Here is a 27,267-nt window from a genome sequence, read left to right as displayed (position 1 = left end):
TCTCCATTTGAAACGGTGTGTTGAAGAGCACTTCTTGACAATAAACTCTGGATAAATATAATCAGTTTATATGCCCTTCATACATTTCCTCTTGATAGATAACATCCATCTTATGAAAATACATAAACTTTTGCTTCTACAACAAACTAGTGTGGGATATGGTTAGAAATCATCTGTATGGGATTTTGTACCCTTTTTTCCTTACACCTGATTTTAATAACCAGCATCCCCTTCTGCAAAAGATGCTCAAACTAGAAAAGGGACACTTACAGACTGTATATGTTACCTTTAGTACTAGTTTTAACCCCAGAAAGCCCACTTCTTATACGCCATTTTTTTTAATACAGGATGCTGTAGTAGTTTTGAACATGTATTGCACATCTCTTATCCCTATCTAAGCACACATTTTATCATTTTTATACCTGTATCCTTATGCCCCAAGATGCTTTAAACATTCCAATCATTAAATTGTGGATGAGAGAATTGAACATGGGGCTACAACAGGAGAATTCTTCAGGCCTCATAAAAAAGTTACTATTCAGTACAAATATTCAAAATAAAAAACAGCATTCAGACTACAAAATGCTGGCACGAGCTTTAGGAACTCCAAGGAATTCTCCCTAAAACCAATAGATTTCACTGGCATATTGTTCTATATTTTCTGGTCTTGTACAACAATTAAAAAATTTCAGGTTCTCATTATTTGCTCATATATTCCAGTTTCCAGACTCCCCCGCACATGTTTTACTTTAACACATTCCTACTAATGAAATACTCAGCACAGCCTTGTCTCCTTAATCATAGTAAACTCTTGATTCAAGAAGAGTGGATTAAACATCTAAGCAGTTGAGTTCCTTTGGTCAACATTTATTGGCACTGGGAAGTAAAATGATACTTGATACAATGAGATTTGTGAATATGAACCTGCTGACTGAACAGATGTATACAAGATAAATGACCATTTCCCTCCCTGCTTTTATTGATTGCAACTTGTTTTTCTTACTTTGTTAAACAAGGTCTCCTAGGAAAGACATGTTTATGTTGTACTACTTGATTTGTTTAGAACGTGTTCTAATAAACATAAAATGTTAAAAAAGATAATAATTGGTCTCCTTGGTTTGCAGGCTTGATGTGCACTTGCGTCACACAGCGTCCCATAAATGAATGTTAAGTAGATTGGATGTTAACTGTTGCTAAAATGTCTGATATTGGGCGTTGGCTAGAAGAAAAGGCTCACTCTGTAAGTCATAATTGATGTTTCATGTTTTTATTTGGAATTTTATATGTTTTTGTAAGTGAATCCCTAGGGTTTTATAAAACATTTCTTGTTTTTTTTGTTTGTTTTTGAAGTAGAATATTTTTGCATGAAGTTGCCACTGCATTTGGATCAGTCCCTTTAAAGGCTAGAATAACAATTAAAAACAAATCGTTTCTTCTTATACAGGCCTCTTTTATTCCTTTCCTGTCATAATTTGACTGCACAGTGCCAGGAATGGTACATTTCCTTTGGCTCTGAAACGATTTTGCCGCCTTGAGTGACGTGCTTCTAAACTCATTCTAGGTGAACATTGTGCACAAAAATAATATAATGATATCTCTTGTACCCAACCACAGCTTTTTAATTACTATTCTGCAGATTGCTCAGAGCAGCTGGCAGACTGGTACAGCAGTTAAATAAGGGTAAACTGATATTTCTTGTAATACCCAATCTTTTCCTGTGACTCTCAAATACCTACACAATGTGCCATTGAGATTATGCCTGGTAATATGCAAAAGAATCATGCAGAGAACAGGATTAAGGTGTACCATTCATATTCAGAATGTTATAATGTCTTGAACCATGACTATGGAACTTTTTAATTATAGGCCTTTTATCCAACAGGAAAAAGGTTGTTAAAGGGGAACTACTGTGAAAATGAAAATTTTGTATAAGCTGCATCACACTGAAATAAGAAACGTTCTAATTACAATCAATTAAATATTCTGCGATGTTTCTGAAATAATCAAGTTTATCTTCACTATCCCTCAGCATCTGTTTCTCTTCATTCTCTCTTCATGCAGCAGTTGGGTGTCAGATAATCATTGACCATTAGATTCAATATATCTTATGGGGGGGGCTTCCTTTTCTAGCAGGTGAATTAGAGCTCACTCAAATAACTGATTCCATTAAAAACAAAATCTAACAAAATAACTGCCTTTTGCACAAATTCTGCATGTTGAGAGACATGATGTCTGGTGATTTTAACAGAGTGAGCTCTTAATACATCTTCTAGGCAAAAGAAGCCCCCAATAAAATATATTGGATCTAAATGTCTGACACCCAACTCCTGAATGCAGAAAGAATGAAGAGAAACAGATGCTGAGAGAGGAATAGTGAAGATAAACTTAATTATTTCAGAACCAGTACAGAATTTTTAATTATATTTAGAAAACTTCTTATTTCAGCATGCTGAAGCTTCGCAATAGTTCCCCTTTAATAAACTAGTAAGAAACACCTCAAAATTATATTTAGAAAACGTCTTATTTCTGCATGCTGAAGCTTCGCAATAGTTCCCCTTTAATAAACTAGTAAGAAACACCTCAAAAATGAGATCTTTACATACAGAGCAAGCATTCGTCTGATAATGTATGGACCTTACTTTTATTGACTGTATATCTGTTAATAAATGCTGCACCATTAGAGATTTTCTTCTTGGCTAGGCAAATGGTGTGGTCTCCCCAGGACCTAAGCAAAAAATATCCATAACATATTAACCACAGCTGATCAAAAACACATTTCTTTGGCAAATGTGCAAAGTCTGATTACTTCTTTCATCGCTTATTGTTCTTAAGTTAAATCTACATGTAATAAGATCACAGTTACTTAGTACTCCCCTAAGCAGTTTGTTGCCCTATGTCATGTAACTGCTGATAAGCCTATCAATAATGTTTAAATTATGGGAATACTTAGGTGACAAATCATGAATATGTTTCTATAAGACAAGCTGGTTTTGATTATGATTCAGCTGCATAAAAAAGGATCATGTAAGTGAAATATGTGAGTGCTATTGGTACACATAAGTAAAATACCTGGTCTGGTCAAATAGGATGTGTACATTGGTCATTTTGCTTTTATAATGCAGTTGTGAGCTACAGGCTAGAAACACTGGAGTATGTTGTTGTGTGAACACTACTCAAACATTTATTAAACTGGTTTCAGCTAAAACTGGGATTGATTGAATTATTTATTATCTTTATTCATACAGTGAACATTACAACTGTTACTCCCATTAGAAATGTATATGAAATGTTTACTGCTATACACAGGAAGTTTTAAGATGCCCATTTGAACCCCTTAGGCCAATTCAGAAGCTTAGCTGCCTGTGAATGGGAACCTTGCTTTGATTTACCTGTCTGATTGATGACCGCATCATTGATGGGTCCTTGATCCACTGCCAGCATAACAACAATGATGATTCGATTGACCACCTAAAGGTGGACATATCAATGAGAGATGGACTACTGATGACTTTGCCAAATGAGCATATCTGGGCAACATACAATAAAAAGTTATTCTTTCTACATTCTCTTCAGTAACATGTATAACATACAGAAAGTATATTCCAATACCCGAGACTACCAGGATTAAAGTGACAGTATACCCCCTTTTTCAACATTAATTCAATGAATAGAGCTTGCGTTAATCTATTTATTATAATTTCTTGCATTGAACAGGGCAAAATCTGAAATATAATCACATTTAATTTCTCTTTGTACAAGCCCAATAAAAAAAAAAAAAGTCACCAGTACACTGAGAATTTTATATGAACAAACCCCTCCTCTCCACCTTGCTGCTATCTTTGTTACACTTTCAGATAAGGAGCAGCTCATTATACAGAGAGCTTCTCAGTGGACTGCTGACTTATTGTTGTTATTGGTATATTGTATTGTTATTGCTCTTATGAGCAAGACTTACTGTAAATGTGACATGACTTTAAATTTCAGACTTTGCCCTGTTTGGTGCAAGAAACAAAAACCAAAATGTCTTGTAATTTAAGACAATAGACAAAAAAGAGAAGAAATGTTATATATTTTATAAAAATATAGACGTTCTCTGATTTCTTACACCCACTATATTTAGTTCTCAATAGACAAAAGGCAATCTATTTATTTAAATATTATGTAAAAGGGGAACAAGTTGTCCCTTTAAGGGCACAAAGCAATATTCTATATTATACCAAGCCTGTCTTACCTGGTCTGACTCTTATAAATGCCAAATTACAGTGATGTTTTAGCAGATTGTGTTACAGGTGTCATATGACTTTTAAATCCTGATGTAGCTTTGTCCCATACTACTCTTTCAACACTCCCAATACCACATCCACATCTCATATTTTTGACTTGTACCCAGTCTGTTCCTTTCATAGGTTGAAGGAATCCATGATACTACAACAAGCTATTTCCCAAAATCCATATGCCGAAAGTGTAATGCAAGCCCATGTTCCAATGGGTAGTGATAAATTCTGGAACTTGAAGTCTCTCTGCTTGTTATTGGGGATGCAGAGGCACTTCAAGTCCCAGAATACATCACTTTACAATGGAACAAGGTGAAGGATGGGTTTTCTTACAATTAGAGTCTAGGGGGGTGGGGAACTGGCAAACACACAGGGTTATTTACTAAACTCCATTTTTTTACTGGTTGGAGTTTTAAAGAGAAAAAAATCTCAAATTTTTTAAACCCAGATGCTGTTAAAAGTTTGAATAAAAAAGTACTCCATCTCAAACCTGCCTAGGTCATTTAGAAGTCAATGGCAGATGTCCCATTTACAATTGGAAGATATCATGATCTGTGCTGGGTTTTGTACAAATATTCCAAATAATAATCCAAATAATTTGTGGTATTCTACATAAGCCCAAATGAATAAGTTAATATTAAAATGGGGGTTATATTTTCCCTTTATGATTTGCTTTCATTGAATGGAAGGCCCTATCCCAGACGATTATTGATATTTCACCAAATGTTATATTTGTCTTTATGTATTCAGGCAAATAATGTTTTAGCCTGCTTTAGAATTCAGTGGTTGTTACTTAAAGCTTTTCCACAAAATTTTTTTTTATATTATTTGTATCAACATTGCTTCCAGAGACTCTACTGTTACTGTTTCTTAGATGTTGATGTTTTAAGGCTATAGCCAGACAGAGCAGATTTTTATCCTGCGAATCAACCCCTACACTTGAATCCGTGATCTACTTTGCCTGCAACCACTGTGTCGGCCTAGTAGTTGGCATGTATTGCATGTATACTCATGCAATTTAGTCTGCACCAGGTACAGGGACAGGCAGTGTCGGACTGGCCCACTGGGATACCATGAAAAGTCCTGGTGGGCCCAGGTGTCAGTGGACCCTCATGCTGCTAAACATTTGGCCTATTTCATGGCCATTCCCTATTTCTATGAGAACAAAGAGGCTAAATAGATGGAAAAATAGAGTATAATATGTAAAGAAAAGAGACTAGGAGAATAGAGGTTGAGAAGAGGAAGAAAAATAGTACTAAGGGTGGGCCCCTGGTCTAAGATTAATTGGTGGGCCCCATGTCAAAGGTTTTTGGGTTGGCCCCTGGTGTCCCAGTCCGACACTGGGGACAGGAGAGTACTGATTCAAGCATAAACGCTGATTCTGAGCAGAGGCTCAGCCCAGTATGACTGTAGCCTTACAAGTTGTTTTTAATAACACTTTCCCTAATAAAACTGTATTATTAATAGCAACATAGAAAATAAAATGGAACATGCTTGTAAAATAAAAACAAAATCTTTTCACTTAATCAATATTTTTGTGTAATTCAACAGGTTGTTGAAGTTAAAGGAAATGTTGGAAATATGGTTCAGTGCCTTCATTTTATGCCCGAGCACCAGAAGGGGTCAACTTAATTGGTAAAATATATATATACTTATGTGTGCATGTACATGTCATTTGTTGTATTTTTGTGTTTTCATATTAAAACTTGAAATGTACTTAAAACTTCTGTGCAGGTAATTTTAAGAAAAGGTAGACTGTGACACTTGATAAAGGGCCTAGCCTGAAACATGTAGGGGCACATTTACTTAGCTCGAGTGAAGGAATAGAAGAAAAAATACTTCGAATTTCGAATGTTTTTTTTTGGCTACTTCGACCATCGAATTGGCTACTCCGACCTTCGACTCCGACTTCAAATTGAACGATTCGAACTAAAAATCGTTAGACTATTCGACCATTCAATATTCAAAGTACTGTCTCTTTAAAAAAAAAACTTCGACCAACTACTTCGCCACCTAAAACCTACCGAACATCAATGTTAGCCTATGGGGAAGGTCACCATAGGCTTTCTAACAAATTTCTGATCGAAGAAAAATCGTTCAAACGATGGATTAAAATCGTTCTATTTAATCGATTTTTCCTTCGTTCGGTTGATCGAAGGAATTGCGGTAAATCCTTCAACTTCGATATTTATTTTGACGGTCGAATATCGACCCTCGATATTCGACCATTAGTAAATGTGCAATGATACTAGAGTGGCAGTGTTAAATTACTGTAAGTATTTTAAGATCCAGAGCTTACCTTACAAACTAACCTCTAGCAGCGGAAAAATTAGCTACTATGTGGGCAATACAGCATCAGTATTGCAGGACTGTTTCAATTTACACTCTTGTTTTTTTTCTCCTGTTCTAAAGTGCTTATTGATTCAATAGGTTGAAATAACAGGGGGACAGCAACTGGAAAGCTAAAACAAAATCCAGATTTCCAGATGTTGAAATTGCTTGTGTAAACCGCAAATCTACATTGTACTCAGTATGTAAAACATCTGAATATTTCTCTGAATGAAGATGCCATATTCCATCAACATCATGAACTCACGGATTGTAAGAGACAAAGAAAAAATAGAATACAGTGAAATTTAAGCAGAAACAATTAGATTATTCATTATTATAATTTTAGTTCTATGTGGTTTATTTTCCTGTTCCAAAATTTTAGCCCATCCGTTTCAAAGCATAGTAGGCAGCACTGGGCCAAGAAATACATCCCCAACATCGGCCAGTGAACATCCGCAACTTGGCCAGTCTTTTCTCATAACTAATATTTTCCATACCTATTACCAACGTATTTGCCCTTCTCTTTACTCTCTCCAATACAATAATGCCCCATTTGAGCGCACAAATGCGAACAAAACTGTTCAGCATATTCTAGATGGGGCCTTACCAGAGCTCTGTAAAGTGTAAAATTAACACCCTCCTCCCACAAATCCTAGGATCCAAGGCCCTGTGTGTGCAAATAAACATGTTACTATGTATAAGCAGTTGATACAGTGAGTTCCATTGTGCTGATTAACAGTTTATTGGGGGTCCGTGCATTTTGCCACACTTATCTTCCTTGCATACGTTTAGGGGTCCATGTCACTGTCGGCACCCTAAATCCAGAACCTATGCTAAGCATCCTGTTCTCGGCTCTTGCTTCTGCCTTTAACAGCCGCCTTTCACTTTGGGAGGAACCCTTGGCTAATCGGATGCCGCCAGGTCTTATTAAGAGAGGTGCCAAGCGAAGGGTTCTGGACGAGCAAAGGGGCATGACGGTAAAGCAAAAGTCTTTTGGGCAGAAGGTCACAGTACAAGGCGTAGACGGAAAGTGTTGTCAAATCAGGCTGGATTGGTGCAGGCAGAATACAAGCGGAGTCAGACAGGCAAGGGTCAAACCAGGAGATCAATCAGAAGGTATACGGATACAGGAGAGTCGGTTACCAGGCAGGGTCAGAATTACAGAAGTCAGAATTGTCAAAGGCAGGCAGGGGTCACAACAGGTATCCGAAAACAGACAGATAATTAGCTCAGAAGCACCAGGAACTCACAATAATGATCCTATAACGGGCAGTGAAAAAAAGTCAAAACTGTCTCTTTAAGTACGGCTCGGGCGCTCGTAAGGGGGGCCCGGATCTTCAAAAAATGCAGCGCTGCCGGGCAGCATGGTACGCTTGGCCCCCCCCTGTCCCCCCCTGATGGCGGCCCTGTGTTTGTGTGCACAGTCAATCGTACGATCCTAGGGGGCGGACCTTATTTTCTATTTATGATTACCCAATGGCACATACTACAAGAAAAGTATATTATTATGAAAATGGTTTATTTACATGAAGCAGGGTTTTACATAGGAGCTGTTTTATGCAATATCTTTTTCTACATTGTTTGGGGGGTATAGTTTTCCTTTAACACAGTTCAATACCTTGTTACTACTGACAGCCAAGTTTAATATCTACAAGGCCCTTTTCCATTATGGATTTGCCTAGTGCAGTCCCATTAAGGGTATAAGTAGCTTGGATATTTTTACATCCCAGGTGCATGACCTCACATTTATCGACATTGAATCCCATCTGCCACTTAGCCTCCCAGAATGACAGTTTGTTAAGATCCTGTTGCAAGGCTTCCACTTCCTATATGCAATGAATTGAGCTGCATAGTTTTGTGGCATCTGCAAACATTGATACATAACTTAGATTGATACATTACTTACAATGCACTCCCTTAAGTCATTAAATGGGTTGTTCACCTTCAAACAATTTTTTCAGTTCAGTTGATTTCAGATAGTTCACCAGAAATAAAGGCTTTTTCCAATATTTTTATTTTCAAGTGTGACAGTGTTTCTTATATTGAAGTGAAAAGTTACATTTTTTACCTTCAAAAGCATCTCTGGGAGGGGGTCGCCGACTCTCTAAATTGTTCTAAATTAATACATTTAGTTGATACATTTGTTATCTTTAGCCCTGCTGAGCAGAATCTCTGGGTTTCATTAAAGGCAGTTGTTAGAATTAATACAATAGTTGCTAATACTCCAGAGACACTGCTGAGAAATGTATCAACTCAATATAATTTCCAGGCTGAGATTGTAATCCCTTTTTTAAAATATAGGATTCACAACCGCTTTCCGCCAATCCATAGGTACCAAACCAGATGAAAGAGCCTGAGAAAACCAGAAAAAGAGGCCTGTCTAAAGCTGAACTAAGCTTTCTTAGTTCCCAATGGTGTATTCCATCTGGTCCTGGTGTCGTGGTCAACCACTGACTAGATTGAGCTCAGCCAACAGTGCAGCTATAAGGTGGGTCTTGGAACTTGGAGTCCTCTGTTGTATACACTGAAGAAAAAAACTGATTTAGCACATTTACCTCACAACCATATTGGTACCATTAATTAAAGGGGCATCTATTTACTATTAATTTATATTTTACATTTATTATATTTATATTCATTAAATTCAGCTTCTGCCCTTAGAGACTTGTAATTTTTTCTGTTCCCTTCTTTCCTATTAATTCCTTTACTTCTGTATTAAGCCGCATAGGGGCAAATTTACTAAAGCGTGAAGCGGCTAGCGCAAATTCGCCAGCGTGACATCATTAAGTTACTTTGCCGATTTGCTAACGGGTGCTGGCGTAAATTCGCTAGCGAAGTGGACCTACTCTAGCGCTACTTCACACCCTTACGCCAGGCGAAGTTGCGCTATGGCGAAGGGACGTAACTACGCTAATTCATCAACTTGCGCATTTTACTGAACGTTACCTCTTGCGCCAGACTTTACTTCGAAGTTCGATACAATAGATAGGAGTTTGTCCAAAAATAGTTGAAATTTTTTCTAAGTCCCAAAAAATGCTGGCGTTTTTTACTTTTATAAGTGTGATAGTATGAAAAATAGTGTAAATTTTTTTGGGGGTACCCTCCCCATAGGGTGGTTCTTGGTGTTTCTATGTTTACTTATTAAAGGGATACTGTCATGGGAAAACATGTTTTTTTCAAAATGAATCAGTTAATAGAGCTGCTCCAGCAGAATTCTACACTGACATTCATTTCTCAAAAGAGCAAACAGATTTTTTTATATTCAATTTTGAAATCTGACATGGGGCTAGACATATTGTCAATTTCCCAGCTGCCCCAAGTCATGTGACTTGTGCTCTGATAAACTTCAATCACTCTTTACTGCTGTACTGCAAGTTGGAGTGATATCACCCCCCTCCCCTTTCCCCCCCCCCCAGCAGCCAAACAAAAGAACAATGGGAAGGTAACCAGATAACAGTTCCCTAACACAAGATAACAGCTCCCTGGTAGATCTAAGAACAGCACTCAATAGTAAAAACCCATGTCCCACTGAGACACATTCAGTTACATTGAGAAGGAAAAACAGCAGCCTGCCAGAAAGCATTTCTCTCCTAAAGTGCAGGCACAAGTCACATGACTGGGGGCAGCTGCGAAATTGAAAAAATGTCTAGCCCCATGTCAGTTTTCAAAATTGAATATAAAAAATCTGTTTGCTCTTTTGAGAAATGGATTTCAGTGCAGAATTCTGCTGGAGCAGCACTATTAACTGATTCATTTTGAAAAAAAAATTTTTCCCATTAAGGTAAAAAAATTAAGAACAGTAATGATTTAAATGATCTATGTTTTTAGCAGAAACATAATGCCTCAGTCTATGCTCTGAATGGCAGCCTGTAAAGAGTTAAAATTAGCTTTTCTGTAATTCATGGTCTTTGTTGCCCCAGTGTATAATTGTTTTTTGCTCCAGACATTAAATGAGATCACATTATGGTCACTATTACCCAGGAGTTCAATAACTTGCACATTCACTAAATATTCTAGGTCAGTGCTGTCCAATTTATATGGTACAGAGGGCCGGAATTTTTCTAATCTATATGGTGAAGGGCCAATAACGGAAGCCAGTGTTAGCCACTCCCTGTTTTAGACCACACCCACTTTAAACCACACCCATGTTTCCGCAAGACCATGTCCACATTAATAGCACACCAAAAAAACAGATGGTTGGTGCTCACTGCTTTTTTCCAAGCGTTTATTTAATAATTTGCTTCAGTAATCATGGTTACTCAGTAGGATGGAATCCCCCTCCTTCACCTTCTCCTCTTGGCTGCAATAAACAGCTCCTTCTGTGCGGTGTGGCAGTGCAGCGCGGCGTGCGTATACGCGTCAATGACTTCACTGATGCAGTTGGGTGGCAGAGAGCTGGCGGCCTACTTGGTGTGGCTCGCGCTTGCTGCTCTCAGCCTTGCACAGTTGCACTGAACTGAAGACATTCTTTATATTACTGTGAAAGTGTGAAGCTTCCTGCTGGCACAGCCCGGTACAGATTGGGCTGGGCGCTGGCACAGGTACATAAATACTTGGGGGCAATATGATGTGATCAGATTTTTGGCTGCTGCTGGCACAGGTAAAGATTGGGGGCAATATGATGGCTGCTGGAGGGCTGTATGATGGATGGCTGCTGGGCTTGCTGGTACAGGGGGGCAGCATGATGGATGGCTACTGGCATAATGAGAGACTGGAAGATGAATAGGAGAGGACCTGAATAGAAAGATAAGTAACAAAAAGTAACAATAGTAACATTGTATCCTTGTAGAGCAATTGTTTTTGGCTGCTGAGGTTAGAGACCTCTATTTGAAAGCTGGAAAAAGCCAGAAAAAGAAGGTATATAGTTCAATAACTATAACAAATAAAAATTTAAGACCAAATAAAAAGTTGCTAAGAACTAATCATTCTATAACTTGGCATATAGTCATCCCACCACCTAGCCCCCCAAGGGCTAAACTACAGGGTGCAAAGTGAAAAAGGCCCAAGCTGCCATGTTATTTGCACACATATTGTGCTTTTTATCTTTCTGAATTGCATCATTAAGATCAAATACCTGTGTGCCCCATGAATACAGCACTGGCAGCATTTGGTAAAGCTGTATTCATGAGGGGCAGGCAGAACTGGCATGTAATCATCCTACCACCTAGCCATCCACAAAAGGCTAGGTGATGCACTTGAAATTTTAATCACATTTTGTGGGTCAGTCTTTATTTGTCACCACCAATCCTGTTATATCAATATAGTTTACACGTCAATTTATCTGAGTCCCATTATATCTGTCAACCCAACACCATCCTACAAATTATAGCCTAAGGAATTGCTAGTTCCTTTTTATTTGCTGTTTGAATGTCAGTGATACTTCTTGCAATAAGTTGTACCACATAAATATTTGATTAGTTCAAAAATGCAGATACAAACGACACAAAACTATTTTATTGACTGCAGTCACCTGCAAGCAAGAAAAAATCTTCAATATGTGAGAGTACTCTGTAAGAAAAAAGACAAAAAGACGACACAGCAAAGTTCGTTTGACTTTTCTTTGGTAAACCTGACTGTAACCACTTTTTTGTAAAGGTTTTCTGAAGTCATGCGACTCCAAGTTAAAAATAACTTTTCCCTTGCAAAATTAAAATCAGGTCCACTTATTTTGTTGAGAGATGTTTTCTTTTTGTGCATGTTGTACAGTAATTTAACATCAAAGCACAGAATTCCAAATCTGTTTTATAAATCAATCTTTGATTTTGTGGTCTGTCTTCAATTTACCATATCACTATGTACAGTATCTCTCATGACCAGGAGGTGGCAGCAAATAACTTTATATTCAATTACGTCCATTGTGTAACTGATACCATGGATTATCGTTTTTTTTTACAGGGACATCTCTGTAAATGTTAATGGCATCAAGATTGATAAAACTAAGCCTTTATGGCACAACTACTTTCTGTGCAGACTGAAAGGAATTCAGGTAAGGGTTATTCATCGTAAAACATACTCATTATAAATAATGTGAGCTGAATAGGACGTATTAGCCTCCCATTTGCTTTCAATTAGTCTTAACCACTTTGAATTGTGTGTGTTTCAGTTATGGTATGTTTTAACTGGGATCTCCAACCCACAAATCTTATTTATACAGCAGAACCACAAGACTAGATTCCTGCTATATGCCTAAAATCATAGGATTGACTGTTCCAAAGTTTAATCCACATGGCAGTGCAATATTCATTCCCTCTTCTGCTTCCATTAAGTTAGGGCTCTATATCAGAACCCACAGCTGATTTTGAGGGTCTCTTTTCTTTCCTAGTTCAGATATTAATCCAAAATATGCTGAATGGGTTAATGACACAGAAGTAAACCCTGAGCAGCCATCTTGTTTTAATAATAAGCAGGCCTTCCCCAAGTCTGTCTGCAAAACCGTCACATCTGTGACATGTGTATCCTTGCGGGGAAAAATATTAAAAACAATTGTTACCCAACGTACTATGATTAAACAACAGAAATGACATGATGCTTAATAAGAAAATAGTTCAGAATGATTAAACAACTGGATAAAACAATGAGAGAAGCAATCTATACCATTGCTTCAGCAACTGTAGTGAATTTATGTTTCTTATTTTATATGTTTTATAAATAGGGTTTCATGTCTTGAAGTGTTTTGATAATCGGCAGAATCAGCCATATAGAACAGCATGAATGTACAAAGAGTTTTCTAAACAGATAATTGTCCTCAACAAAGACTGTGATATGAAAGAAATGTATAAATGAATAGCCATATATGTGCTAAAAAATATCATTGGTTCATTGCATATGTTTTTACAATAGTCCTTCAATGGCTCTAGCCTGTCCCAACATTTTACAATTTGCCTATAAACAGTGTGTGGCCAATTTTCTCTGTACGCATTATTAGCCAAACTGACTAATAATTGCCCAGATCTATTGAATGTCTCTCGGGGTTAATGATTGGATAATAAAGCCTGTGAGTTTGCTGTCCCTTTTATTACAACTCACCATCTTTCGCCTTTGATACTCATTCTCACATAACTTGTTCTTTTTGTTCATGGAATTCCCAACTCTGGCATTCTTAACTGTGTAACATGATTTTCCAGATATGTTCCTGGCAAACTAAACATCAGTGAAGGAAGTCATAGCACAGTGCAAATCCAGGGCACTAAACAACTGTACTCTTGTCTTTTATCTAATGTGCAGTGTTTATTGACTGTTTTGTTTAGTATCCAACAAAAAGCTATTATATAATGACATGTTTAATAAGTTAAAAATATAAATAGTAACACTGTGATCTCCTATGTCCTTCATACTCTTTCCAATACAACTTACTCTTACCTTGTTTTTATTCAGCTCTCTCAACGGCAAATTTTCTGTTTCTGCTGCATATCTCTTTTGCACCTGCTGTCCAGCACTGCTCCTTTCTTTCAACTGAAAATGTGTCTATAGCCACCTTTTTTAGCCACCCTACATCAATTCCATAATGTGCCCAGAGTAATCTGTCTCCCATCCAAACACTTTTTTTTTAAACTGTTATTACTTATTGTGTACACATGGGCTTCTGTATCAGACTTCCTGTTTTCAGTTTAAACCTCCAGGGCTAGGGCTTGAGCATGCTTAGTTTGCTCCTACCTTCTCTGCTGTAATCTGAGCCCAGAGCTATAAGGGAGCAGGGAAACTCAGACGATGTGATGTCACACCAAGTGAGCTTCTAGAGCTGTTTACTCAAGTATGGTAAAGCATTCTACAGAATAAATAGTGTTATAGCTTGCACTATTGTGGCTAATCTATTGACAATAAACTGCTTTGGTACCCTTCCTTCTCCTTTAAATGGCTATGTGACCCCAAAAGGTCACTTCTCACTACTCATCCTTTCAAATCTCTCTGAAGTCTTTGGTATTGTCAGTCAGTCATCCACACCTCCTAGAATCTAGATATTTTGCTGTCAGCTACTGTGGCACTGGTGTTTCCTAGATTTAATTTTCTTTCTCACCATCTTTCTTTAGTATTCCTTCTTCTAGTACCAGTTCATCACATCCTCCCCTTGTGTTGGGGTAGAGCAAGGCTCTTCCTTAGACCCCTATTCTTACTCTACACTTCATATTTGGGGACACTGACATGAAACAATCACAAAAATGTCATCCAATTTATCACAAATTACCTAAAACTTGGCCTTGACAAAACTAAGTTTGTCATTTTGCCATCAAATTTACATTGTTTTTCATTGGACCACTCCATGTCATACGTAATGGGATAGACCCCGCTCCAGTGCTCCTGTCAGAAGGACCCTCCCCAAAGCTTTAACAGCCCAACCCCACCCCCCAATCTGGTGTCTTTTTTTTCTTCTGCTTCAGTTTATTTTTGCTCCTGTTAGAAGCAGTTCTATTTTTAACCTTGGGAAAGCATTAGGGCTTGCTGGAAAGTGTCCTAGGGACTGGGGTTTTGGTCTTTGTGATCTTTTACCCCCTAAGCACTTTACCTCATGTATGAAGTCTTCATCATCTGGATCAGGTAGGCACAGTGTTACTGTGGCTTATATCACTGGTTTGTCCTTGATCCATGTGCCTTCCCGGCCTGATTATAACCTGTCCGGCGGCAAGTGCTATGTCCCCCCATCCGCGTGCCTACCTGGGCATGTCTAAAATGCGTCCAGCGGCATTGGGGTGTATGGCCCCTACACCCTTATGATTTTTACGGATGGGAGAGGGAGGTGGCAGTTAGATAAGGTTAATCTGTTGGAATCCCAGGTTTGCATTGGGGAGTGGGGTTAGCAAAATGTTCAGTTAGTGGCTTGAACCTTATGTCCTCCTTCTCCCCTATACTGGGGTATTATTTTCTTTTCTTTTTTCTGGTGGAATATCCGTTTCAGAGCCAGCTGCCTCCCTCACAAGTCTTTCCCAATGTTGAGGTAATAAAAAAAAAAACCCTGGGGCCTTTGTTCTGCTAACAGTTAAGAACTAGGCTTAGCTGGGAATGCCATCCTGATGCCGGAGTCTATTAACTCTTAAGAATGGATGGGCCAGATTGGCCACTGGGGGAGCAGTAGCTGTTCTGTACATTCTATGAGCAATTCTAATGTAATGCTGTGTTAATGCAATGCTAATTTGCATGTTCTATACTGATCTGTATGTTCTTTGAGCAGACATGGTTGGTCTACAGGTTCTGTGAACAGCAGCTGTAGGTAGTTAGATAATTACTCTGGAGGTCAGTGTCAGGTGCAGTTAATGAGCATAAAGATTCCCCTCCCACTGCTTCCCTTAGCAGCACAGAGTGATTTTCAGAAGCATCAGGTAAGATTCTGTGTTATAACTCTGTTCTATTATTATAACGTTTTTGTTAGTTAAATTAACATGTACTTCTTTTACTCTGCTCTCTGAGTTAGAAGCTAAGGCAATTCTGTAGGGGGCAGAACACTGTTGAGCCAGTATGTGTGTATGTGGATAGTGGGAATTGGCAGAGAGACTGGCCTCTTGACTCTTTGGGAGAGTGCTCTCAGTCTGCATAATGGAATAACCATATATGAATGCACAGGTTATACATTTCTTTGGTCCTGCTACTGTTTAATATTACAAGCAAACTGAATGTATATGTGGAAACATTTCAGTGGTTCCGGAGCTGGCTTTAATAGCCATATATACATGTACATGTTATACATTTCTTGGTCATGACGCTGCTTAATATTACAATAAAACTGAATGTAGGAGGAAACATTTCAGTGGTTCTGGAACTGGCGTAATAACCAAATATATAAATGTACATGTTATACATTTCTTTGGTCATGTAACTGTTCAATATTACAACCAGACTATTTGTATTTGTGGAAACATTTCAGTGGTTCTGGAGCTGGCTGTAATATCCAAATATAAATGTACATGTTATATACATTTTGGTACAGGCACTGTTTAATATTTCAACCAAACTGTATGTATATGTGGAAAAATTACAATGGTTTGGACCTGGCTTTAGCGTCCAAATATAAATGGACATATTATACATTTCTTTGGTATATATACTCTTATATACAGTAGTCTATAATGGCTTAAGGGACAGTGCCACGGTAAGTATGATCCAACCAATATATAAATTATAGATGCATTAAAGGTGGTAACTGATGTAAATGGATTGGCTGAGGCCAATTCTGACTTATACAAAGGCTATGTAGTATATAGGATAATATACTTGTGAAGCACCCATATCTGAGAGATATATATATATATATATATATATATATATATATATATATATATATATATATATATATATATATATATATATATATATATATATATATATATATATCTATCTCAAAGAAATCAGCACTCATAGGACTTTTTAAATGGGTTTATTCAACGTTTCGGCTCTTACACTCGAGCCGTCGTCAAATACAGGAAATAGTATATCACGCTTTTCATATATATATATATATATATATATATATATATATATATATATATATATATATATATATATATATATAAGCATAAAGAAGACCAGCAACACCGAGATTTCTTGTGATGAAGTCAATTTTATGTAGTAAAATCACATGCAAGCCGACGTGACGTTTTCGGTCCACACAGGGACCTTTATCAAGGCAACCATGTTAAATCCCAAATGCATTTAAATACCCATAAAACCAAGGTCAAAGAACAGGAAGTGACATCAGTGTCATAAAAAAACCTCTTAAGAGGTATGTGTCAAGTGTCAAAAATATTAAAAGGTGACAAAGAATTCCACAGTATAAAACGTGTATTAAAAATCTTATATCAAAAGGTATTAAAACCAATATATATGTGCAAAGTGTATATTATAAAAAACCGCTACTTTATCTCAAATCGTGTGTAGCTTATATAATACAGAGGAGTAGTGCCACCAATATGTGTGTGTTTTATTTGTTGCTAAAAAGTACTACTCTGTATCTAGATTTATCTACTGTGCAGAGTGTGACCATTATGTTGCGAAAAAGTTATAATGTTACATTTAAAACTTCCATATACTGTGCAGTGTATAAAAAACCATAAAAACAGGCAAGATGCCATAAAGGCAAGTCTAATACATTATACAAACCGTAATCCTGAGGCCCTAAATTACATTAATGTTAATGCCTAAAGTGCATCTAGTGCACCATAGATAGAAAATACAGGAGACGACTACTAATCAGCCATTCAGGATATACTGATGTAAGCAACTAAATCACAGCTGGGCATCATTGTAGGCCATATACCATATATTACAAATTAATATAAGCCATTATCTATACGTGATCCTCTTGGATATTATACAGCTCATATGGGACAGAAGTGTCTAGAGAAAACAATTCAAAGCAAGAGAACTGTTCAAGCCCTTTGGGGCAACACAATTGAGTTCATAAGTCCAAAATGCCTCCCTTTGAAGCAGCATCCGGTCTATGTCACCACCACGTGGAGGGTCCAGGATACAGTCTATAGGCATACACTTGAATGCGGAGGCTGGATGGTTTGCTTGTAGCCAATGTTGTGCCACTGGCTGCTTAGAGATATCCTGTTTGGTTTCCTTCTTAGGTTTTGGGTCAAGGGCAGCTCTAATGGTTGAACGATGCATGCTGATTCTTTCCCTAAGTTGTCTGTTTTTTTATGACACTGATGTCACTTCCTGTTCTTTGACCTTGGTTTTATGGGTATTTAAATGCATTTGGGATTTAACATGGTTGCCTTGATAAAGGTCCCTGTGTGGACCGAAACGTCACGTCGGCTTGCATGTGATTTTACTACATAAAATTGACTTCATCACAAGAAATCTCGGTGTTGCTGGTCTTCTTTATGCTTACAAATTTTATTACCGTGCACCCGAGGAATGCTACAAAGGCGGAGTGCTGCCCTCACCAAGCAATTATATATATATATATATATATATATATATATATATATATATATATATATATATATATATGTGTGTGTGTGTGTGTGTATATATATATATATATATATATATATATATATATATATATATATATATATATATATATATATATATATATATATATATATATATATATATTATATATATATATATATATATATATATATATATATATATATGTGTGTGTGTGTATATGTATATATATATATATATATATATATATATATATATATATATATATATATATATATAGATAGAATCTGGATATTATTGTGAATGTATATATGGATTCAGCAAGGTTTCCAATACTGCCACAGCTTGAGTCTTGGGAGCAGTAAAGGCTCCATATGTTCTGATGATAAACCAAGGTCTATTCACATAACTGGTATGATGTTCATCAGGATCTCTTACTTTGGCTATGGGGGTTAAACTCATTATCTGACCTCAGTCCAGAAGACAGTGGGCACAGCAGTCAGTGCCAATTAGTTACTTTGTATGCACTGGGTTCTCTACGGTCTCAGCGGTCTCCTAGCCTTGCTAGGAGATATACCATAGCACAGACCTATCCAGCTTGCCTAGATATAATCAACTCCCAAATCCATTGAAAATCCAGCTTGGGACCAAATAAATGTACAGTTGGTTGGGTTTCCTATTTAAAGGGAAACTATCACAAAAATAAAACTTTAATTTAAGCTTCCCCATACTGAAGTAAGAAACTTCCTAAATACAATCAATTAAAAATTCTGCATCTGTTTCTCCTCATTCTCTCTTCATGCAGCATTTGGGTGTCAGATAGTCATTGACAGTTGGATCCAATATATTGTATAGGGGGACTCCTATCCTAGCAGATGTATTAGAGATTACTCAAATAACTGATTCCAGTACAAACAAAATCTGCCTTTTGTACAAATCCTGCATGTAGAGATAGGGTGTCTTGTGATTTTAATAGTGAGCTCTAACACATCTTCTAGGCAAAAGGAGCCCCCTATAACATATTGGATCATTCATCGGACACCCAACTCCTGAATGAAGAGAGAATGAGGAGAAACAGATGGCGAGAGAGGAATAGTGAAGATAAACTTGATTATTTCAGAAATGGTAAATAATTTTTAATTGGATTATATTTAGAAAGTTTCTTATTTTAGTATGATGAAGCTAATATTACACTTTCATTTTCGCGATAGTTCCCCTTTAAGAGAAAAGCAAGGAAATGCCATTGCAGAAGCGGATTTTTTTCATTGTGATCAAAAATAGCTTAACAGTGTACTGCTATAGGTTTACAAGTTTACAACAGGTTTGGGAAAGAGTAATTTAGAAAGTACAAACTTTTAACACAAGGGACAGGTCTGTGGTCTGGGGTTTTAGAGAATAATTTTCTGAAAATTCATAGCTGTAACTTTGCATCAGTTAGGTTGTCATCTGCCAATAATTCCATGGTGCTGTTGCCTCACAGAAATGGCAATGGTAAGTACCACAAATAGCAGCTAATCCACACTTTCCATCACAGTCTGCCATCATTAAAATCAGTTGAGGAAATGGAGAAAAACGCTTAATTAGATGTATCCTTGTGGCCCCAATCTCAGATGATAAACCGTACCTTTGGTAGCAAGCATCCGCTTATTATGTTAATTCAGTATGTCTCCATAGAAAAGTGCTCTTGTGTTTTTTTTTTTTTTTTTTTTTTTTATCAAACTCTCTTCCTTCTGAATGTGGCTAAGTAGTTGTTTTTAAAATAAAGCATATATTTTATGCTGGTTGTATGTGCACAGATATTGTCATTAGTTTCAATGTTTCATGTGATTTTCTGGATGCATGGAATGGATATTAGTGGTTTAATCAGCTGGGCATGTTTGAAAATGTAGATCAGTTCAGCTTAAACAAACGATATTAGGTCACATTTTTAAAGCCATTGGAACATTTTAAAGGATAAAAACTGTTGCACATTGCCCTGCAGGTTGTACCCCATGGAATAGATTTTACAATGGAGCACGAAGAGCTGCACCGTGCTGCCTGAATTCTTAATCACTGCATTCAGTGGTGGTGGGAGAAGCACATGGGCAACCCCTGGAACTCCCTTTAGCTTGTGACTATGAAGATTTTCATTCATCCAGGTCATGGTATATCTAATATAGTAATACAGTAATTCTAAAACAAATGGACTTGCTGAGTAATCATTGAAGATGTTTCACTACTCATCCGAGCAGCTTCTTCAGTTCAACTGACTGGTGTGGACTCGGCATATAAACTCTTCCACTAATCCAATCACAATGGCACATTGTAACTCTTCAGAGAGGTGACATCTGAAATTCACAGAGGTGTCGATTCTGCGTAGTTACCGTGTCCCTTTAGCTTGTGATCATTCTGCAGATACTTTCTCTTCACATTTAAATTTATGTTAATATAAACCAATATACTATATCATAAAGTGAAACTGTCTGCTGCTTTATTATACTTAAAGGAATAGTTCAGCGTGATAATAAAAACTGTGTAAATAGACAGGCTGTGCAAAATAAAAAATGTTTCTAATATAGTTAGTTAGCCAAAAATGTAATATATAAAGGCTGGAGTGAACAGATGTCTAATAAAACAGCCAGGTAAGCAGGAGAGCGCAGGTAAAAACGCTCGTGAGTAAGAGCCCTAACTCTGAGCTAGTCAGCGACTTGAAGGGGGGCCACATGGTACATTTCTGTTCAGTGAGTTTGTAATTGATCCTCAGCATTCAGCTCAGATTCAAAAGCAACAGATGTGACCCATGTGGCCCCCCCTCAAGTCTCTGATTGGTTACTGTCTGGTAACCAGTCAGTGTAAACCAAGAGAGCTGAAAAGCAGGAAGTAGTGTTCTGACTGACATGTTATACTTCAAATCACTCCAGCCTTTATACATTACATTTTTGGCTAACTAACTATATAGAAACATTTTTTATTTTGCACAGCCTATCTATTTACCCAGTTTTTATTTTTACACTGAACAATTCCTTTAAATACATTTTTTATTTGACTAGCAATCCAGAAAAGGAGAACACCTGCTAGGTTTAACTCTGAGAGATGTCTGTTGTTAATTATGATGATGACTGTTTGCAGCAACTGAAGTGATTTTCTGTGACAAGGTGCAACACTTCTTTAACAGAGAATACTTAAAATGGGCTCAACATTCATTCTTCACATTGTACAATCGTTTGCTTATGTACAACCCGTTAGTCTTATTTTTGTTTTATTTAAAGTTGAACTTTTTTGGCAGAAACTGCCTGAACACTCTGATAAAGTTTGCTGGCATTATTTCTAAGAATTAAACATACTTTTCAGTGGTATAACTTTGGCACTGTTGATTCTGTAAGCCACAAGAGCATGTTATTAATTTTTTCTTTAAACATTGCGTGATAAGTTTGAGACCGATACGTTTTCACATATGCTTTCTAGTTAAATGTCTTTCCCTTCATCATTAAAAAAAAAAAAATCTTCATGTTATGCAAGATGCTTTGTTACCTAGATGGAAGCTGACTTTATATGTGTGCATATACGTGTGTATAGACACATTTTAATGATATATATTTCCATATATGGAAAAACAACAAGGTAATTTTGTGGTCCTGAAATATAAATAATACCCCGAGTGGTTATTCCATATACTTATACAATATGAAAGACACACGGAACAGAGTCCAACATAAATATCTAATATCCACCCAGGATCAAATGTAAATCATGTATTGCCAATACCCATATATATAATGTTATAGATATTTATTGACTACATCATTAAAAATATATAATAATCCTTAAAAACATGGCCTCCTCCGATAATAAATACATAAACGTGATGTGGATCAAAATTAGCTCCACATAATGAGCACAGCATCCAGTGTCATTGAATTTCATAAATCTAATACACTGGCATATAATATAATGATGCACGTAGTGTACACACTGAAAATATATGATAATCAGATTATTTTTGCTGCTAGTCACATTCTCTCTCTTTCTCTCCATGGGGCAGATTTACTAAAGGACGAAGTGGCTAAAGCTAGCGTCGATTCGCTAGCATTACCGCCCACCGAGACATCAGCTAACTAACGAGCGCAGAGGACAATTCGCTAGCGAAAGAGACAGGCGATATAAGTCATTTGCACTCTATCGCCAGGCGACAATTTGCTCTGGCGAATGGACATTACTCCACAAATTCACTAAAATGTGAATTTTACTGAACGTTGCCTCTTTTCCCCAGACTTGTCTTTGCCAGCTCAGATTGGGTGAAGTGCAATGGAGTGCATAGATCTTCCTCAATCTTCTGTTACATCATATTCTATGGAAAATGCATCAAAGTTCAAAAAAAATGCTGACGTCTTTTCCTTATTTCATAGGCTGCAAAAGTATATAAAAATTTTTTTTTTGGTAAACCGTTTTCTCCATACATTTTCTAACATATGGAACATTAACTATACAGTGAGCTCATGTGTAGGGCATTATAACAACTCTATTGTCTTTATTAATGTTCCCTGGTCATGTGTTTTAAAAGGTGTAATTTGTAAGTATATGCACCAATATTTAACATAAAGACGTCCATACAAATTTAAAGTTCCCGACCTATGCATATTGACCTGAGCGCAAGATCCCTAACTAAGTTTCGCTAGGCAGAAATGAACGCTAGCACATCTTCACTATCAAATGCCGAAGTAATGCTAGCAAAAAGTCGCCAGCATTCGGCTCCCACGACAAAACTCAGCATTTTAATGAATTAACGTTGTCTGAGCGGATTTTCAGCTGGCGAAGTGTTGCGCTGGGTGAGAAGTGTACGCTGGCAAATTTTCACCGGTTATCAAATAAAAGGCACTGTTTGCCCAGGAGCAGTAACGAATAATCAGCAGGTAGCAAGCATCTTACTAAACAGTGTGTTCCCATAACCACATGGATCAAAATGCCTGGGTGCAAATTAGCAAAATCTAGATATAAATAACATTGTACAGGTCCAAAGTGAAAGAAAATATTCTTTATTGGTTAAGATTAGTGGTCCAACCACTATATTTATTTACTCCTGAACAGTGTGCAAAGTACAGGTATAGGATCTGCTATCCAGAATGCGCAAGACCTGGGGCTTTCCGGATAAGGGGTCTTTCCTTAATTTGTATCTTCATCTCTTAAGTCTACTAACACATATTGTAAAGATTAAATAAACCCAATTTACTGGTTTTGCTTCCAATAAGGATTAATTATATCTTGGTTTGAATCAAGTACAAATTAATTTTGATTATAATGCAGTCTATGGGAGACTCCGTAATTCGGAGCTTTCTGGATAATGGGTTTCCTGATAATGTATCCCATACCTGTACATACTTACCCCAAAATATTCAAATCTATTCATTTTGCAAAATCATGGCAAAGATATTTCTGGATACAATTAATTAGAGAAACTTTACACAGAGCTGTCCACCTGTAATCACAGTACAGGTTTGGTTTAAATGTTTGAGGCTCCTGGACAGTTCATATTTTCAGCTAAACCTTTTTAAATACTGCCACTAAGCTTACCCATAAGATGCTGCACAAGTGCTTCTCTAATACAAACAAAGCTTAAGGGGATCAACTGTTGTATACTGGATGTTCTGCGGTTTTGAGACAACATGCTGTGAGCGTAGCAGGTGGGGAATTTCCCAAAGTAGTTGTGCTTCCCTGCCCAAGAATAAACATTAATATAAGCTATAATACTAGAACAGTTTCTTAATATAGAACAGTGCTCCAAATAGCATTCCAATAAAATGTGACAATAAACAGGACTGATCATTTTGCAATTTCTGTCCAGTCGTATAACCCATTGTCTCCCCACAAAATTCTAGTTTTTACCCACAGACAAAAGGAATTATGGCCTAATAAAGTAAACATCACTCTGAAAATAAATGTTGCCATTTGTAAGGTTAGAAATTATTATTTACTGTTTAAGTTAGGGTGGGGGCAGATTTTTTAAGGTAATCTAAACCCAAAAAACTTATTTATTTAAATTGTTAAAACTTTTACAATTAATGTTTTATTTTTAGTGGTTTTGAGATATTAGTGGTTTTATACCATTTTACACTAAAAATACCTGTCTTTCAAATCAAAAGCTCTCTTTGAAGGTCAGAGTATTAGCAACTATAACTGTATTTGAGCTTGTTGATGTACCTTCTGCATAGTCTGGTAAATTGAGTCTCTAACTCTTCAGCCAAAATAATGTATCAGAAACCATTAAAACTTGCCTCAAATCATCATGCTGTTTCCCGTACTTTACCTATTTATTTAAAATGTATAAATGGGAACACAGTACTTCTGTTCTTAATTTTAATAATCTTTTCTGTGCTCTAGGACCATTTTAGTTTGAGCAGCCCTACTGGAATGAAGTGTTTGCTAGATGGAACAATTCCTGCAAGTTCGGGTCTTTCCAGTTCCAGTGCCTTAAGCTGGCCATAGACGCAAAGATCCGATCGTACGAATCGTGGATTCGTACGATTTTCGGACCATGTGTGGAGAGTCCCGACATTTTTCGTCCGTCGGAGATCGGTCGTTTGGTCGATCGGACAGGTTAGAAAATTTCTGTCGCCTGCCGATAATATCTCTGCGTGTATTGTCGATCGTACGATTTTCAGTGGGAGACTGTCACTAGTGTTGTCAGACATAAGTATCGTACGATTGCTGTCAGGGGCAGAACATTGGGTGATCTGTTCTTATTTGATCGGAATGGTAAAGACTTTGATCTGAATGGTTAGTGGAGGGTCGGGAGATGGGAAAGTCCGATCGTACGTTGATTCGTACGATCGGATCTTTGCGTCTATGGCCAGCTTTAGTCTATTGTGCTGGGCTTGTTACCCTAATTGATAAGAGGTCCCTTTCAAATGTAAATATCTGGGTTCTATGTTTACTGACAATGCACAAAGCTTATGTTTTGCTCTTTTTTTATGGAAAGGTCTCTACTTCATTTTATTTCATTTACCTTTGTTAAGGTAAAGTGTTGACGTTCTTAAAGGAAAACTATACCCCCCAAACAATGTAGGTCTCTATAAATATATAATGTAAAAGCTTGCTTCATTTAAATAAACAATTTTCATAATAATATACTTTTCTAGTAGTATGTGCCACTGGGTAATAAATAGAAAATTGCCATTTTAAAAAATAAGGGCCGCCCCTGGGATCGTACGATTCACTGTGCACACAAACATACCAACAAACCATACTTGTTAGGTCACATGAGCCAATTAACAGACCAAGTTCTGTGTTTTGCTTCAATACTTCTTCCTGTTAGAGTTGTAGTATTCCTGGTCAGGTGATCTCTGAGGCAGCACACAGACCATCACGAAATGGTGGCTCAAGGCAAGAGATGTAAAAGGGCAACATTTTCTTAAATATATGACCAGTTTGGTAAGATTCTTTAATATGCCACTTAATCTGATGTAAACTATCTGTTGCTTAAGTGTTCATTTTTGGGGTATAGTTTTCCTTTAAAGGATAAGCAAACACGTTAAAAAAAACCTACCCTACATAGACCCCCCCCAGCCTAGCTGCTACGCCGGGCAAATGCCCCTAAGTCTTTACTTACCCCTCGATGCAGATTCTGTCCAGCTGAGTTCACAGGCGCCATCTTCTTCTCTTCGGTAATCTTTGAAGAGTAGAAGATGGAGCGATTTTCTGTTTCGCAAAACAACTGCACATGCGCCGAAACTCCCAAAAACTGCCGAAACACCAGTCTCATTCTGAAGATCACTGAAGCGGCTGAAGATGGAGCCCATGAACTCCACTGGACAGAATCTGCACGGAGGGGTAAGTAAAGACTTAGGGGAATTTGCCTGGGGTAATACTTAGGCTGGGGGGAGGAGGGAAGGCGGTCTATCTAGGGTAGGGGGTAGGTTTTTTTATGTTCTACTTTAAGACCTAACATTGCAGAACACAGGTGTTCCTGGGCTTTCAGATGCTGCCCCTCCCTCACCCATCGCTTACTTTTCTGGCCCAGAGTAGGTCACGAGGGGCCACATAGCTAGTGCAGAGAGTGCAATTGCTCCTAGCAGGCCCATCTGGTGCGGGCCTGTTGATTGTTGGATTGATAATTGGTGGGGGAGGGCCCTAGTAGTATGGGGCCCAACAATTACTAATGACGGCCCTGGTTCAGCCTCTTGATATATTTACAATGTCCATACGTTTTTCCATGGCTAATTTATGTGACATCTAGTGCTAAGAAACCGTCTGTGTGAACATTTTAGAGTTAGGGCAGAAGATTTGTAAAGTTAAATAAGTTGAAACTGCACAAAGTCCACAACAAGAGATGCAGTATTCACCTTCAGTACTGTGTGATATTTAAATTCCAGCCAAGTTAAAAAAAAAAAAAAAAAGGTCCTGGGGTATGTGACAGCTGGTAGCCATTGTGTTTCACACTTAAAATTCCTTTTTCTGAAAGAAGAAAAAAACTCAATGCAGTATGAAGTTCGTTTAGGCTGTCCATAGCATTTTCATATGTCATTATATAAATAGAAGTAACTTTTCAAATTAACTCTGACATTGTTCATTGCCATAATGACAGTAATTTTTACAGAGGAGAAAAAAGTATAATTATATTTAACATTCCCATTACTGATGACCCTTTTGTAACATGGGTGGTCCTTCTGCTGGTGGTATATAGCCCCAGGAAAACAGCAGAGTGTTAGCCTATGGAATATCATACTTTTGTTATGTTTAAATGACAAACCGTCTGAATTAGGGTTGCCATTGTTTTCTCTGTTTATCTGTTTATGTTCAT

General features: G+C 37.3%; 1 long non-coding RNA gene across 1 annotated transcript in view; it reads left to right on the top strand.

The window, feature by feature from the left end:
* LOC108712904 overlaps positions 1–22,875 on the top strand; it is a 29,138-nt gene extending 6,263 nt beyond the window's left edge. Inside the window, exons 3-6 of the long non-coding RNA XR_001935072.2 lie at positions 1,125–1,240; positions 5,826–5,909; positions 12,501–12,591; positions 22,516–22,875. This is a non-coding gene — a long non-coding RNA (uncharacterized LOC108712904). The remainder of the gene's footprint in view (positions 1–1,124; positions 1,241–5,825; positions 5,910–12,500; positions 12,592–22,515) is intronic.
* Positions 22,876–27,267: the final 4,392 nt, after the last annotated feature.

This window comes from Xenopus laevis, chromosome 3S (assembly GCF_017654675.1).
Source record: "Xenopus laevis strain J_2021 chromosome 3S, Xenopus_laevis_v10.1, whole genome shotgun sequence".
Lineage (NCBI taxonomy): Eukaryota > Metazoa > Chordata > Amphibia > Anura > Pipidae > Xenopus > Xenopus laevis.
Note: the sequence above shows the minus strand (reverse complement) of the source record. Positions and strands in the feature narration are given on the sequence as shown.